This window comes from Heterocephalus glaber, unplaced genomic scaffold (genome assembly GCF_053883595.1).
Source record: "Heterocephalus glaber isolate CG9 unplaced genomic scaffold, H.glaber_assembly_v1.0 deba00001465, whole genome shotgun sequence".
NCBI classification, from domain to species: domain Eukaryota; kingdom Metazoa; phylum Chordata; class Mammalia; order Rodentia; family Bathyergidae; genus Heterocephalus; species Heterocephalus glaber.
In genome coordinates, this window is record NW_028258312.1 from 15,446,671 (window position 1) to 15,465,427 (window position 18,757).

Genomic DNA, 18,757 nt, shown 5'->3' on the forward strand with positions numbered 1-18,757 from the left:
TAAGGTGCTCTTGTTATGAAAGTATCTTATTTCTCCATCAATTTTCAAGGATAGTTTTGCAGGGTACATCAATCTGGGTTAGAGGCTGTTTTCTTTTAGGGCTTGGAATACATCACTCCAAGCTCTTCTTGCCCTGAGGGTTTGCATTGAGAAGTTTGCTGTGATTCTGATGGGCTTTCCTTTGTATGTGATTTGTGCCTGTTCTCTAACTGCTTATAGAACTTTGTTCTTCTGTTGGGTTTCTGGAATCTTAACAATTATATGCCTATGTGTAGATTGTGTTTTGATCAAGGCTAGTTGGAGTCCTATACACTTCTCTTATCTGTATGTCAAGTTCTTTTCCCCTGCTTGGGAAGTTTTCTGCCATTACTTCTGTGAACAGTTTTTTTTATGTCATCTGCACTCTCTCCTGTTTCTTTGTTGACTCCAATCAGTCTTATGTTATTCTTCTTTGCATTGTCTAGCAGCTGCTGGATTGATTTCTTGTGGTGCCTTACAATTTTGAAGCAATGTTTCTTTTCCTGGTCATTAATTGATATCTTATCTTCTATATCTGAAATTCTGTCCTCACATTGGCTCATTCTGTTGCATAAACTTTCAAGGGAGTTTTTAATCTCCTGGAAATCTGTTTGCATCTGTTTTATGGATTCCATTTGTTTCTTATGTTGGGATTCCATCATGTTCCTCAGCTCCTCTAATTTTTATCTATATCCTCTCTATATTTATTAATCATGTCTTGCACTATGGGCACAATCTCTGCTGTTATGTGCGAAATTATTTCTGATTTCATTTTTTCCAGATCCTCTTTTGTTGGCAGTTCAGGGAGTCCAGGTGGTTGAGTATCAGAGTGTTCCATCTCCTTTACCTTTGGGGTTGCTTCAGGTGATCTGGAAGTCTGGTTTTGAGACTTGTTTACATGTCTTCTCATTTCAATGGGCGGGGTGCTATTGGCGCCTGCTCGGCTCACCTCCTCTGCATTGGGAGCAGTGGAATGGCAGCCCAGAAGCCCCTTCTTCTGGGCTGGGAGTGGTAGAACTGTGGCCTGGAAGCTCCTACCTCTGTGCTGGGAGTGGTGCAATGGTGGTCCGGAAGCCCCTTCCTCTGGGCAGGGAGTGATGGAATGGGGGCCCAAAAGCCCCTACCTCTGTGCTGGAAGCAGTGGAATGGCCCAGAGACTTAAGTTTTGAGGTTTCTCTTTATCCAAGGCCTTTCCAATGCCATATTCACATAATCATATTCTTTGTAAAATTTGTAAAATTAGGACATTTTATCTTTCCACTCTGAATTCTCCTCCATAGCATGTCCCCTCAAAGTAAAGTGGAACTAGAGTAGCCATGACATTTTTAGAACCTGGTTTAAAAAAAATAGTAAAATCAGGGGTATATTTGATCTGGGTTTGGTGGAGTATATTTATGTGGCTTTCAATCACTTCAATGTATAGTTGAGTTACTGCCAGTCATCCCAGTAGGGCTTTCAGATGAAATATCTTTCCTATAAAATGCACACAGTTGTGCACTGTGGTAACACACAAGCTCAGGCCAGACATTCTACCTGCACATTTAGTATGGAGGTTTGTTGGTGATGGAGGAGGAATAGGAAATTCATAGACTACACTTTCTCTCCATTCTGGTTAATAAATTAATTATCCCATGCATATTATCAGACCATAGTGGAATGAAATTGAAAATCAATGGCAAAAGAAACCACAGGAACTTCATAAACACATGGAAATTAAATAGTACCCTCAGGAACAACCAATGGCTCATAGATGATATTAAAGAAGAAATTAGAGAGTTTATCCAATTAAACAATAATTCCAATACAACATATTGGAACTTAGGGGATGCAATGAAAGCTGTCCTATGAGGGAAATTTATAGCAGTAAAATCCCATGTAAAAATAAAACAGAGCAAACTAAAATAAACAACATAATGTTGAACCTCAAGCTTCTAGAAAAAGAAGAGAATGTCAAGCTCAAAACTCATATGAGGGAGAAAATTATAAAGATCAGAGCAGAAATTAATGCAATGGAGATTAAGAAAACAATACAAAGAATGAGTCAAACAGTTGGTTCTTTGAAAGATTAAATACCTAGGAATTGGGCTAGGGATTTAGTTCAGTGGTACCACCACCTGCCTCACAAGCTCAGGGTCCTGAGTTCGATCACCAGTGCCAGAAACAAAACAAAACAAAAAACCTAGGAATCAATCTAAGGAAGGAAGCAAAATACCTTTACATGGAAAACTACAATACTCTGAAAAAATATCCCTTGTTCTTGAGTAGGAAGAACCAAAGTAAAAATGGCCATACTTCTAAAACCATTACATAGATTTAATGCAATCTCAATCAAAATACAAATAGCATATCTCACAGAATTACAGAAAACAATCCTGAAATTCATTTGGAACTCTAAAAGATTTAAAATAGCAAAAGCAGTTCTGGGCAACAATGCCAAGGCAGGGGTCATCACACTCCCTGATTTGAAATTACACTACAGAGGTACTATGATAAAAACAGCATGGTACTGGCAAAAAAAACAGACCTGAAGATCAATGGAACAGACTAGAAAATGCAGGAACAATTCCAGACACACTCAGCCACCTCATCTTCAACAAAGGAGCCAAACACCTTCTGGAAGAAAGATACCCTCTTTAATAAATGGTGCTGGAAAAATTTCCACATGCCAAAGATTAAAACTAGACCCATACCTTTCACCATGCACTAAACTAAAATCAAAATGGATAAAAGATCTAAATACTAAGACAGAAACACTAAATTTGCTAGAAAATAGAATAGGTAAAACTCTTGAAGACATTAGTGTAGGCAAAGACTTTATGAACAAAACCCAGATCGCACAGAAAATATCACAATGAATCAACAATTGGGATCTCATCTTATTAAAAAGCTTTTGCACAGTAAGAGAAACCACCAACAGAGCGAAGAGACAATCCACAGTGTGGGAAAAAAAATTTTTCCAGCTGTTCCTCAGCCAAAGGACTAATATCTAGAATATATTAAGAACCAAAATATCAGACTCTCCCAAATTTAAAGATCCAATCCAAAAATGGGCATTTGAAGTGAATGAAGAAGTAGAAATAGCAAATAAACACGAGAAAAAATGTTCAACATCACTGGTCATCCAAGAGATACAAATGAAAACATTGATGAGATTCCATCTCACTTCAGAAAGAATGGCTATCATAAAGAAATAAACCAATAATAAATGCTAGTGGGGCTATGGGGGAAAAGGAACCCTTCTCCACTGTTGGTGAGAGTATAGATTGCTGCAACCACTGTGGAAATCAATATGGAGATACCTCAAAAAACTAAAACTAGAGGTTCCATTTGACCCAGGTATTCCCCTTCTTAGTATCTTCCCAAAAGAATTAAACGCATCATGCCACAGTGATATATGCCCACCCATGGTTACAGTGGCCCAATTTGTAATAGCTAAATCTTGGAAACAGCTCAAATGCCATTCAACCAATGAATGGATAAAAACGATATGGCTTTTTTAGACAATGGAGTAGTGCTCTGCCATAAAGAAGGATAGCATGAGACATTTCTAGCTAAACAGATGCACCTTGAGACCATAAACTTAAGGGAGATAAATCATACTCACATGTTTAAATACCACATTGTTTCCCTATTGTGAGAAAACAAAAGTGGAAATAAGGATCAAAATGTATAAGAGATATTGGGAAATGGGAAGAAAATGTTCAAATAAGAAGGAGAATAAGGAAGAGGGAGGGGCAAAAAAGAAGGGACAAGAGAAAAATAGACTGAAAGGAAAAAGTGGAAACAAAGCTTTTGTAAATAAGGAGGGAAAGAGAGGTTGAAGGGAGAGGAAGGGGAAGGGAAAAAAGAATCAAGCTATATCATGTACAGGTGCAAATTCCTTACGATGAATGTTATCATCATGTATATCTGAAATGTAGCAGTAAATGTTTCTTCAATAAATATTTTGTTTCAAAAAAATTTTGTCAATTGTTATTATTCCTTTTATCAATCTAAGTAAATATTTATTTGATATTCATTGTGATATTATTATATATTATTACTTTTATATTCTCTTTTTTAAAAAAGCTCCTCCAACTGTATAAGCAAACCCTGGATCAACTCCCATGTTAACTCACCTCTCAAATGGTAAAGGGTTTTCCTATTTGAGGGGCTGAGTTCTTGGTCAATAATAAAATCATGTTCAGTAAATTCTCTTCTTGCTGCATTTCCATTTTTCTTTTTATACATGAAGAACATTCATCTATAAAATGTAACTTTAGTCTCTCACTTTAAATGCTAACATGTGAGATACAGATAAATTGTGGCCAGAAGACATCCTTAGTCATGGCTAATCGTATTAGTCAACATTCTCCAGAGAAACAGATTTAAGATCCGACATGGGTGATGGTGGAGACGGGCCATCCCATAGTCTGTGGCAAAGCCAAGCAGGCCAGCCACCACAGCGGAGTCAAATAGGGGGCAGAATTCCCTCTCCACAGGGAAGTCAGTCTTTTTGCTCTCTGGATTTTCAACTAATAGGAGAAGCTCCACCCCAATTGGAGGATGTCTCAGTCACTTTCTCATTACTAGAACAAAGTTCCCAATGCCAGCAATTTAACAGAGTTCATTTTGGCTCACAGTTTCAAAAGTCTCAAATGGCTGACCGGTTCCAGGCCGCAGCAGCATGGGAGGCCGGCATCTCCTAGGGGAACTGCTTAGGAAGGGGCATCCAGGGAGCAGGGGGCAAAAGAAGGAGCTGAGAAGGAAGCCAATGGCCTTCTGGGCACCCCCCCAACACCACGCCTCTTCTGGCCAGGCCCTCTCCTAACAGCAAGCCACCTATGGCTCCCTCAGGATTCAATCACATTCCCAAAGCCACCTATGAGAGAATGAGGCCTTTAGGGGACATTCTGGATCCAAACCATAGCAGGACAATCTGCTCTACTCAGTGTACTAAGTTAAATCTTGTCTGAAAATACCTTCACAACAACATTAAGCCCAGAGAGTGACAAAACATCCGGATACTGTGGCCTAACCAAGTTGACACATAAAATTACACACACTGATGAATATGCAGCTATAGTGGGGAAGAAGTGTTTCCACATTTACTTAAATTGTGACAAGGAAACATAAGTATCATGTTCTACTCATTTGCCAGGGTGATAGATCCTATGAAATTGAGTGCAAACTTAGTAAATAAAGGACAAGGACAAAGCAATCTTTACCCAGGTGTGAGGAGAATAAATGAGGCCTTGGCTCTAAACTCAGAGCACAAAAACAATGTTACCTATGCTGTTTGTCTTTGACTCAGGCTCATGGTAGTGGCAGGGTGGACAAATGTCTCCACCTACATCCACTCAGTACACTCCATAGACACAGACAGGACAGAAGTGGCATGATAAACAGTGTGAGAAAGCCCCATCTGGACTCCATCCAGGAAAACCCAGGACCTTTTGGAGGTCCTTCCCATGTGAAAGGGATTGTGCTACAAAAGTAGGAGTTGAAACCAAACCACCAAACTCAGCTATCAGGAAGTGTGTCGGGGCCCAGCTGACCGAGACTGGTAATAAAATCACACCCTTCATACTCAGTCATGGCTGACTGAACTACATTGAGGAAAACAATGAGGAAAACTGGTAAGAAAATCACACCCTTCATACTCAGGCATGACTGACTGAACTACACTGAAGAAAACAATTCTGGCTGCTGGATGTGATGGAAAGTTACCCTGTTGGTGACATTCCTGGAGTCCCCACTCTGATGTCAGCAGAGACTGGTGGTGACACCCAGTATCCTATGCTCCCTGCCTCCTACCTTAGCACTGTGCAAGACAAAGGGAACATTCTGTCTGTGAGGTAAGTAAGTCTGAATTACCTGAGATCGTTTCCATGAATAGTTGGATTGGGCATTCATTATAGAAATTAATTCCTATTACAGAAAGATAAATCTGTATTTCTTATACATCTATGTTGTGGACCTATGTAATAATATCACTCATATTTTAAGAAAACAAAACAAAACTGATATTCAAACATATACTTATCCAAAAACATACAGAATATTCAGTGATGGTTTCTGGGTGTGAATCATAAAGTCTAAAGCCAGAGTTCACTCTTTTGAATATCACATATGCAAAAATTCTACAAGTGTCTAAGGGAAGTCATCTGACATTGAAAAGTTATCCTTCCAGAAGTGATGCCCTTTCTGTGCATCTCCAGGTCACTAAGAAAAAGTGCAAATGTACTTGAATCCTAGCACTATCTAATGGAAATATATTTTCAAGCTACATATAACTAAATTTTTTAATACTACATTTTAAAAGGTGAAAAGAAACAAATACAATTAATTTTCATAATATTTTTTCTTTAAAATATATATCTAAAATATTATCTTAATGTGTAATCAGTATTTTTAAATTTCCAATAAGCTATTTAGTTGTTTTGTTTTGTTTTGAGCAAAGCTGCAGATTGAATCCAGGGCCTCACACATGCTAGGCAAGTCAACTACTACTGAGCTACATCCCAAGTCTTAGTTAGGATCTGGAATGTCCAACAAAGACCCAAGTGTTAAAAGCTTGGTCCCCAGTCTGTGGCACCAGTGGGAGGTGGCAGATTCTTTAGGAGATGGGGCCAAGTGGAAGGACATTAAGTCATTGGAGCCATTGTCCTTAAGAGGGATACTGGGGCCCTAGCTTCTGCCTCTCTCTGCTTCTTGACTGTCATGATGTGAGCAGCTTTCCACCACACTCTCCACCACAATGTCCTGCCACACCACAGGCCCCAAAATAATGGAGCCAACTACCCATGGACTGAAGCCTCTGAAACCATGAGCCAAAATAAATGGATCTTCCCTCTAAGTTAATTTATCTCAGGTATTTGTCACAGCCACAGAAAGCAGACTAACATATTATTTTACTTTCTTTTTTGTACAAAGCCTTTAAAACCTGGTGTGTATATTGTAGTGATACCACCTCTCAATTCAGATTTTCTGCATTCCAAGAGCTCAACAGCCACATATGGCTACTATATTGAACTACGAGTAAAGCAATGATTACAATTTACTGAAAAAGTCACATATGACCCTATCCATTTTGTCCCAGACACCCCTTCCACAGTGTGCTGCAGAAAGCCCAGACCTCCTCTTTATATTTCCCAGAATTGTACTTCCCTTCCACAAAATTCTCGAATTTTTCAAGAATCAAAATTAGCATTTTCTTTGAGTAAGACCACTTTCATTTTGATTTTTCTTCTCTTACTTTTATTGACTGCTTTATTGAGGAACAAGTGAAGCACTGAAATGTACTTTCATTTAGTAAAAAAAAATTTACCTCATTTTCATAAAGACAAAAGGTTACCACATTTTTATTACATGTCCAGAACTGCCCTCAGTGAAGTCTTGCAACCTATGAGGACAGTACTACTATCATTTATCTCATGTCATTCTTCAGGAAATTGAAGCATAAAGAAGTAAAGTAATTTGTCCAAGGTGATTCAGCATGAAAGTGTGGCAATCCCGTCTTCATGACTGCTTCACTGTAAATATCAGTAAAACCAAGGTTCTATTACTATCCTGCAAGAAGCTAGAGACATAACAAGAGACACAAAGAGAGCTCCACAGCTCAAGACGGGGAAATACCAAGCACCCAAGTCACTGCCTTGGAGTCCTTGAATGCCTATAAAACACAAAAAGGGATTTTTCTCCCTAGGATATCAAATCAATGCAGATCTGAGAAGTCAAAGCTCTAGCAGATCAGCAGTGACCAGGACATTTCTAGTCCCTGAGACCTCAGCCACTTCCAACAAGGCAGGGGTCAGGGGCAGCATCCTCATGCTGCATGTTCATCAGGAACCTACATACCCAGGACAGGCAACACCAGGCAGCCGGCATCTCCAGTCTGACTAAAGGAAGGAAAGCATTCCACTTCAGGACAACTGAGAACACTCATCGTGAGCGATTACGGGGATTAGGGCTACTTTCAGAAATCCTCGGACGAGCACTCTTAGAAGCAGGCACCTGGCGCCTCCGAGCTAAGCACAGGCAAGATCACCGCAGTAATACACACGACCGATAATGTGAGCCTAATTTTTCCCCTAGCTTTGTGTGGTCTGAGCACGGGTTCTGCGCCGCCTCATTTAGCTTAATTAGCACATTAGCATATGCTAATCCCACGCCTGGACTTCAGACTCCAGCTCGTTGGAAATGCGGCGTTGTTGTTCAATTAATTTTTCTTGACCTCAAAAAGCAAAATTAATATGTCAGTGGAGAATGATCTGAGGAAGATGAGCCAAAGGAGATCACGGTTGTGGGAAGCGACAGGGAAGGAGCAGGTAGTAGGACAAAATACAGGACTGTGTGCAAGGACCCGTCCTGCAGCGGCAGAGTTTCACTGTCCAGTAACCACGGGGCCCTGACCCTACTTCGGGGAGAATAAATACTGAGCAGGAGTCAAACTGGGAAGAAAGAGAGCAGAGAACTTTGTTATTTAATGAGAATGATCTCATTTAACAAATCAAAATGTTGAGAGGAATTTAATTTGCTTTATCAAGAGTTTTTATTAAATGCCCCATGTTTGCCTTAATAGAAATTTTATCTCAGTTCCTGAACTCTACGACTGAGCAAGCAGTGAATAACACTGTTTCAGAAATGCAAATCATTTTCCATAAATAAATGAGAAAACCTTGTTTTAAATTTCCCCAAAGAAGTAAACTGCCGGGAAGTCAAACACTAGGAGCATTTATCCACAAGAGGGCGCCAGAAGCTGACATTCCTTAGTAGAGTCCGTGGACTACAGGTTTTTGAGTTTGATGACAAAAAGTTACAGAAGGGAAACAGCCAAATGAAAAGCAATGGGAAGGATATCTGATTCACATGCTTGCTTTAAGCTAATGCTTAGATGGTGTTAAAATTTCCGTAGGGATTCAGGATGTTAAATATGTAAATAGTGACGTCTGAGCAAAAGAGATAGTGGTATCCTTATACTTGAAATTGCCTTGCTGAATTACAGTGGATTTTTAAAAATAATTTAATTTTAATAGGCTTTTCTCCAACTAAAGGGGAACTCAGAATGGTGTTTCAATCATTAGAATCATTGGCACAAGTCCTTTTCTGCAACTGCCGAAGTGCTCCATAAAACAATAGAAAGCATGGCAAGGTAGCTACTGTGGTGTGTCCTTGTTAATTTGCTAAGCAAGGCAAATTTTCAGGATTTGGGCTTTGAAATGAAGCTGTAATGTAGACTACAAAGACGGGGGGATGTTCCACAATGAAGAAAAGAGAGCAATAAAATTGTTTTCTCTTTTTCAAGAGAAAGGAGACAACATGTGATAACAAAGTTCAGTAGAAATGGATTTAAATTTTTTAAGACAAAAAATAAGGTCAGTCATACTGAAGAACTAAGAGCCCAACAGTTTTCAGCAGGAAATGTAAAAGCGATTCTTATGGCAATGCGTACAGTATAATTTTATTAACATTTTCAGTCTCTTTTATTTGTATTTACTCTTGCACGTAGTAAAAGTGTTAATGAGTTACAATCTCTCATTGGACCCTTGTATTTCTTCTTTCAATAACTTCAATTATAATCCGAACTACACCCTGTATTATGGGAGGGTGAAGCAGTACAGTCTAGAGTCCTAAAACCTTGTTGTGAACCAGTCAAGTAGACACACAGATTTAAAAGTGTAGATAAACAACTCAGGTTAGAATCCACAGAGCGGTGAAAACTTGGAGCAGATTCTCACTATTTAATACATGTCTCCACATATTTGATTTTTATTGCCACATAAGTAATTACCCCATCACGGTGACTAAAACAACAAAGATATATTATCTCATGATTTCTTTGCATCAGGAATTCAGGAGAACCTCTACAGGTGGTTGGCCTGGGGTCTCATGAGACCACATCAAGGTATCTCCCCAGGCTGTCATCATCTGCAGGTTTCAGAGGTAAGAAGACCCCCTCACCAAGACTGCTCCCTCATATGGCTGTGGGAGGTCTCAGTCCCTCACTGTCAGTCTCTCCTCAGGGTTGCTTGAGCATCCTCACAACATGGCAGCGCCTTCTTACAGATAGGCAGGACCAAGACAGCAAGCAAAAGCTCCCTGTCTCTTGTGCCTTAGCCTTGAAAAGCAAACTCTATCATTTTCACAATATCCAGTTCCAATGTTGGAGAAAACTACTTAAGGACATGAACACTGGGAGGCTAGGGGTATTGAGGGCAATGCTGAAAGCTTGTCCTATGTGCAGCTCCAGCATTCAAAGTATTTACTGCATTCCCCACATGGCCAATCTAGACAGAGATAGAAAAGTACATCTACCAAAGGCTCTTTTCTTTCTCCTTCCTCCCACAAACTTTAAACCTTCCTTAGGTCCCTTTTCTCCTCATCCTTACCCCATTAACCAGACACCTCTAGCCTGTTGCTGGGTATGTCATTATTTACCTCCTTCACCATCCATTATCAAGATGTTCCTGAGGTTTTCAGTCACCAAATGAAAAAAAAAAAGAAAAGAGAGAAAGTCTTTCACCGAGGTCAGTGTCTTGTGTGTGCGTGTGTGTGTGTGAGACAAGTCAGCAACTCAGTCTGGTCTCAAACTCCTGGACTCAAAGTGATCTCCTCCTGCCTCAGTCTCCCAAGTGCTGGGATTACAAGCACATGGCATGGCACCTTGCTTTTAGTCAGTCTCTTTTACATCTTCAGTATAAAGCCACTGTTGTTTTATACCAAGATTAATGGCTTTAAATTTATCTCTTGCACACTATTATGCTAAAGAATATCTATCTCCTCCTCAAGTCAGATTTCCCAAAGCCGTGGGTTTTTTTAGTTTCAATATAAGCCAAACACTTAATGGTAAATGGTAAGGAGATGAGAAGAGAGAAGTGGAAATCCTTATTGTTACACAATAACTGCAATCTGCAAGGCATTTGTGAATTATTCCTTGAGTGTGCATCTTGTCTAATAAGATGTAAGCTCCACAAATACAGACAGCAACTACTTAAGAGAGGATAAGAGATTTATCAAAGAAGGGCAGACTTTGAAATGAATTCAAGGAATTCACCTGCTGTATAAGAGGGGAGAGTGTGTGCTGCCCCCAAAGTAAGCCACATGAAAGGGCTGTAGAAGGGTCACCCAGAGAGAGTAAGTTTTCTGTAAGACATACGTCATTCTTCAGGAGCAAGTTTGCTGGGTGGCAAAAATATGTAGGTCCATTCATGAGCCAACGTGACCTCTAACACTTGTCTGCAGGTGTTCATTCATGAAGACACAGACTGAGCTAGATTGGGGCCCCTAAAGGAACCTGTAAGCAAAGAATATCCAGGACACCCCATGGTGGTAGGGCAAGGACAGCCCGTGGTAAGACCAGCAGGCAGAGTAGCTGGGTCTGGATGCATGAGTTTCCCCATTTCTGTGTGCTCTGCCTGCTTAGGCAAAAACTTTCATAAGTGCCAGGCAAGAGCCAGCATGCGGAGCTTGGAAAGCATCAACCAGTAAGCAGGGTACGAATGTTAGGAAACAACAGTGCACAGGCGCCTGTGGTGGAGAGGGAAGCAGAGAACCCTGTCAAAAGAGAACTAACAGTGGACACCTGCCAAAGCAAAGAGCAACCAACATCCAAAACACAGCGGGGCTACTGAGTAAATGCTTCACATAAATTCACTCATTTGATCCTCATAACCATAAATCATTTTAAAAATAAGATTATGATTGGGACTTGAAAGGTAAGGAAAATACATTCTGAAATCCTAACCAAAGCTATGAAGCAGTGGGTGGAGGGCCTCTAACCCCAGTCCAGATCTTGAATGACCCTGGCCAGAGGCCCACTGTTGAAGGCTCAGCCCCCAGCCCATGGCCCTAAGGTGAGAGCAGAACCTTTAGAAGCAAACCTTGTGGAAGGGAGTTAGGGCCCTAGGATGTGCCCCAGAAGGGGGTGTTGGAACCCATGTGCCTCAGTGTTCCCTGCCTGGGCTGCTCCACCATGCACTCCCACCATGATGTCTGTCCAGCCCCAGGCCCAAAGCCAACGGAACCAAACAGCCATTGACTGAAACCATGAGCCAAAATGAACTTTTCCTTTTAAGTTGACTATCTCAGGTATCTCTTCACAGTGAGGGACAGGAAGCTCAAAAGCCAGGTGTCTAACTCAGGGCCCATGACCTTAGACAGTGTGCACTGCTAAATGCAGTTTACCTCCCATCTCACTCTGCTCCCACCTGGCCTCTGGCAGAGCCGGATGCAGCAAGAGACAGAGAAGAGGAAGAGGATGGAAAGAAGGTTGAACAATTCCCACATACCCCATCCCACCCACAGATGCCTAAAGCAGTGTCAGGGCTGAGCCTGAGGAGTGGGGGGAACCTAACTTTGTATTGGAGGCAGGATTAAAATGTGGGCTCGGAATGGGCTTTTTAACACTTGTTAATAACTGACAATTTACAATCTTTTTTAAAAAGTTATCAGACAGTAAAGTCTAAAGGTCAGAAGTGAAATACAATGGTAGAAAAATAAAGCTGTTTTCTAACATATATTATTGAGTCAAGGCCATCCAATAAATGTTTCACTTCCAGAGCTATTTTTAATAGCTTGACACTGGCAAAGTTGTGCCTATTGATGAAGATCGATAAACTTCCCAAGGCGTGGCCAAGATTAATTGCCATCAAAAGTTTATCAAAATATAAGCCTGGATGGACCTTGAGAAGTTATCCATCTTATGTCAAACCAACAACAAAGAATAGTTGGGCACAAAAAGTAAATGAAATCCAAAACAGAAAAACTGATTGTTATAGAAGTTTTATAAGAGTAATTGAAGTTTAATGACAACAATAACATAAGAAAAGAATATTTGCATTTTTTAAATTTAAACTGCAAAAAATTGAAACTTCAAAAGCTGTGTTTATTTATTCATCTTTTCACTTCAACACTGGTAAAAAGGTAAATGACTCAAAATAATCTAATGAAAACTATAGAATAAATGTTCAAGTGTCCTAACTTCCAACTTACAGACATTTGGAATAAGGTGGACAAAGAATCTTTCTTTTTTTATTCTACAGCCAGATATAAATCATCTTTAAAAATGAAAGTTTTCCAAAGACAACTTCCTTTCTGACAAGTTAGACATTAAAATTCTCTCAGCAGTTATTGAGAAAAAAAAAAAGCTGTCAGAAACATTGATACTATTTTGGTCCAGATTACTTTTATACTACTCTTTATAGTGAGTCTTGAAAAAAATCATTTATCAGTATTTTTGAGGAAATGACTTTCCTATAACATTTCACGTGTAAATGTAGTCTGAAGAAAGAAATCTTGTTAGAAAACCTAAGTTATCTAAAGAGTCTTTAAACTTGACCAATCTTGGAGAGCAGATAATCTTGACAAAAAAAACTTCAGTCACCTAAAATAATTTCAAAGAGCTAAAACCCTGAAAAGCAATTCAGTCTGGGAGTTGTAACTGTACTCACAGAAGGCACAAGTCGAACAGTTAACCATCGCTGGGTATTGCGGTCGATCCCTCTAATCCCAGGACTCTGGACGGCTGAAGCAGGAGGATCTTGACTTTGAGCCCAACCTGGGCAACTTACTGAGAACCTGTCTCATAACAAGAAATGGCTGGGAGTGTAGTTCAGTGCAAATCACTGGGTTTAATCTCATACTAAAAGCAAAAACAAACAAAAACAGTTGCTTCATTTTCCTTTCTTCCTGACCTATTTAGTTTTTACATGCTTTTCCAAAATTTTGTCTCAAGCTCCCCACTTTCAACTGAGAACAAAATTTAAAATGACAATTGTAGCTTCTTGACCTAACAACCATAAACAGTAGGGCACACTTCACAGAACTCCGTTGTGTGATTCATCTCGGATGAACTTTGGATATTAGAATTTTCTCAGACTGTTTCCCTGGCCTGGGAACCAGAAGTCTGTCTCATTTGTATGTGCAGGTGTGACTCATTACTGCTTTCCTCAAGAAGACTTTAAAACCCAACCAAAGACAGTAGACGGATGCAAACCTCCAGTTAACCTAGAAGCAGAAGCTGCCTTGTATGCTACAATATTCCTGCAATTCTACAACTCTGTTTTGTGGCTTCTTGCTATAATTTCCCTAGAACAATACATATCTTAATTGTGAATCAAAATTTTCACAAATGAATCTTAAAAGCTGCTACAAGAAAAGTAAACATATTAGGTGTCCAAACCCTAAAAACATGGGTTGAGCCGTACTTAAACTGAAATTAGGGCTTTGTTTTTATTTCAAATGATCTCATAACAAACTTAGTAATCATGGAAATGGCATTTTTTTCCTATGAGTTCACCTTTATTTCTTTGAACTTTAATTCACCATCAGTTAAATTCTGTTGACAACTCAACAGTTTCATTTGGTTGGGAGATTAGGCCTCACGTCCTTCAGCGGATCCTTGAGGCTGACGTCTTCCAGAGGTCTGGTTTCATAGGCTGTCTGTTGTCTCATTTTCCCACCTGAGCCTTTCACCACTATTCTGACTGGATTCTCATTTAGTGAGAAAATCAGGAAACAGTTCTTTCTCCAATTATACTATGGCACATAAAACCACAAGATGAGGCCCAAGAATCATGGAAGCCGAGTAGAAAAAATCATTTTCTATTTTTTACTTTTTAAATATAAGGGGTTTTTTAATCAGCAAGATTGTTCTTTTATCCAACTGCCAGTGTTAAAATTAAATATCAGTATCAATGCTTAAATTTATTCAATAGGAATAACACTCTCTAACTAGCATTTATACTACCATGAACGCATTTTCTCATTCCCGCAGCAAGCCTTTGAGGCAGAACATCCACTTCCACACACACTCACACACACACTCACACACACACTCACATAGTGCTTGGGGTCTAACTCAGGGCCTCACAAACCATGCAAGCACTTTTCCACTCAGCCACACCCGGCCCCGAACCTCCTTCTTAGGGGTTAGCAAGCTGTTGTCCAGAAATATTCAATTTTTTTCAGTGTCAAGCAAGAAAATTATGACAAAAGGAAGACTGCACACTTAAATTCCTAATTCTTCACCCCTAATATGAATATTAATATGTATCAGTCAAAAGCAGGATTACTACTGTCAGTAACTGATTAAGCAACATGTATTTATTATTTTCCTACCACTATAGTATTAGGCTCCATAAGGGTGCAAAAGAATAATAAAACATGATCTCATGGAGTTTAAAGTCTGGCTGGGTCTTGCTAAATTATCTATCTAGTTTCAGTTAGTATTAAATTTTAAATTCTAATTTTTTTAAGTTAATATTTTCAATAACACTGTGACAGATGCTATCAAACAAATAAGAACATGAGAAATACTATGGAACTTATGATCCATTTTCTTCAACAAATGAAGAGAAAAAGGAGAGATAGAAACATAGATTTAAAAACCTGGTATGGAGAATGTCAATCAAATTTAATATATGGGCCTTTTTTAGGTGCTAATTTGAATAAACCTACTGGAAAAATGCAAATGATTTTTGCATTTTGAAATGACCATTCAAGGATAGCAAAGAATCACTGGTCACTTCTTTGAGAAGTAATAATGGCATTTTGATCATTTTTTTTAAAAATAGTCCTCATTTTTAGAGATCAGTCTAAAAAGTTAGCAGCCAGTTAATTATATTTAATGTTTACCTAGCATTTCTCGTGCTCCTAAGACTGTGAAAAATATATTACATGCATTATATATGTGTTATCATATAGCATTAAGCACTGTGTCTCATTATATGATATGAGCCCAAATTGGGCCTCATATTTCTTCAGGGCAATACCTAAAATCATAGTGGTAGCAAGTGTAAGAGCTAATATTTGAATCCCAGTCTGCCTCATTATAAGGCTCGTGCCTGAGGCACGCTGCCTGTAGTTGCTGTGTTTTTACCTATTGAAGATCTCTTACGCTTTTAGAGAGAGAAGAAATAAGGAAATTTTGTGATTTTCTTTTTGAATCTGGAACAATCAGGACTTTTCTGGTTTTGAGTGTGTAAGAAATGCCTCACAAAGAGAGCTCTGATTTTCTTTTCATTGTCACATCAGGAATTTTAGGAATTTCTTAGGGGAAGCAGAAACATTGTTCTTCTCCCAAACAGGTTCTATAAATTCAGCAAGTGAGTGAACACATTCAAGAACAAGGGAGTGTGATCGAGCAGGCATTTAAATCACTTTAACTCCAAAATGCTCTGTGCTCCCTAAAACATTTTGATCATTAAGCCAGCAGTAAATGAATGTCTCAGAACATTTTGAAGAATATTTTCAGAAACTTTGTACGAAATACTGCTCCTTTGAACTGAATAAATTTTTTTCAATCATTTATTTGAAGGCAAATGAACCAGTGCTCCCACGAGGTAGCCCATTGTCACAAATGTAGTGAATCCTTTATCAATCTTAAAAAATACTTGGATGTGGTAAACTTGAGGAGCAGAGAGACAAGATGAGAGAAATGATACAGAGAGATAAAGAAGAAGTAATGTCTCTCAGATGAACATATTAGTCCTGATATCTCTCCCAAGAGGAAGAGTAATATGAGCTGGCATTAATGCATATTTTTAATTGGAAGAGAAAAAAAACTATTGCTTGAGTTCTTTTCCGTCTTAACTCTACATTTTTCCAGAGTACATGCTATTCAGCCTAGGGATGCTGTGCATATGCAATACCGTATATTTGTAAAATATGCCAAGGAAGGAGCTAGGTGCATGCTATATGCATGCTGTGGTCCCTGCAACTAATTCTTCTCTCCATTTGTAGCAAAAATATATTTGCAAATAAAGGGAATGCTTCTCCTCTTGGTACCCTCTTCAGATAATAAAAGTTTAGATCTGTTTTCAAAGATTCACAGAAATTTAGAATTGAGAATGATTTAAAAATCATTTGATCAAATTTTCTTGATTTGTACATAGAGAAAACCAAAGGGTGTTTTATATTTAATTGCCTCTCGGTATGGTATCCATTTCCATATTATGGCCAAAAAGAAATCCCTGAGTAAATCATTAGTCGAATAACTTGCTTAAGCTAATATTAGAGCAGGTTAATGAAAGAGCTTGGGCTAGAAATAAAACTTCCTCATTTCCCAGGACCATTTTAGAACAGGTCACAATTTGGATATTTTGGCAAAGTATATGTAACTTTCAGGGTATCTGTCCACATTTTAACCAAATCTTGCTTATGACACAAACAGTATCCCATGAGATGAAAGACTTCAAAATCTAATTTATATCCAAAGAATGAAACAGTTCTGAAAAATATAATTTTTCTACAATTCAAAGTGAAGACACATTAAAATATTTTGAAGGAATTCTAAAGAAGTGACTGAGAAGTGACATATATCAAGCTATTCTTTCTTTTTTTTTAAGGCACACATTGGGTTTTGTATGCACTGGACAGTATTCTTTCACCAGGAAAACCCTTAGAAGAAGTTCTGTAATTTAGCATTTCTGAACAATGCAGGATTATTCATATGAAAGTTCCTGTGACATTTTTATATTTTTTTAACCTCTGGTTGTATTCAGAATTCTAAAGATATATATTAAATTTCATCCAATTTAAAACTCCACAGAAATAACCTCATAAGACACTGAACACTAACAAAGTGATATTGAGAACATAACGTTACACCAAGAAGCAAAAGCCAATTTAAAATTCATTAATATCATATCTAATATTACTCTTTGATTTTAATGAAATTTTATTTTATATATATTTATACATGGCCTTTTGCATGCTAGGCAATTGTTCTACCACTGAGCTACACCTCCAACCCCTAGAAATTTCTCTTGAAAAGACTTAATACACCAGAGACTATAAGGATATCACATTTTATGTACTTTAAAAATCTTATTCTAAAGATACTGAGTAAACCAAGTAATTATTTCAGATTACTAAATTATTCACCTGTGTAGGAAATGCATGTAGGAGATAGTGAAATAGTAACAAATCTGAAGTTTAAATTTTCGTAGACTTGAAATCAAGAGCAATTAAAATATAACAAGATATAATCAGGTCAAAAAGAAGAAGGAAGCTGGGCATGGTGATGCATGCTTGTAATCTTGGCACTCAGAAGTCTGAGGTGGGGGGATCATGTTGGACTATTTGTTATCAAAATAATAAAAATGTTAACTAATTCTAATGCACTGAAAATAATATTATCGTCCATAGTGTTGATAAGAGAGGAACACAAGAGATAAATCTAATTTGGTAAACTATTAAAAATTGGTAAATATAGATAAAAGATATACAAAAATTCATTGTACTACTTTTTAAAACTTAAAGCAATTTTGAAATTTTTAAAGCAAAATGTTGAGGAGAACATTAACCCCCTCTTCACATATACAGTATGGATATGGAGGAGAAAAAAAGGAAAAGATACAAGCAGTTATCTCTTGGTAAAGAACTAAAATCCAATCAAACAAAGTGTCCTAAGTAAAAGCTCAGAGGTGGTAGGATTAAATAATAAGGTATGGTCATAAGTGGGAAGCTTCAACTCAATTTTATTGATGTTGTGTTTTAGAAAAAGAACGTGTGCATTGACCAAGTGGAGAGGTTGGCTTGTTCTTTGTGAAAGGGAAATTGGAGCAGCTGGTATGAGTGGTATTGGGGCCCTAGGACTTTCTAGAGAATAGAGTGGTCTGATAAGCAGAGAAGTTTGTATTAATCTGACAGTTGAACCACAATCATGGAAATCGGTGTATCAGGTACCCACCATGGTGGCACAAGTCATTAAAGCTGAGTCTCTGCTCATGAAGATAAGTCAGTAGAGTTTGGTAGC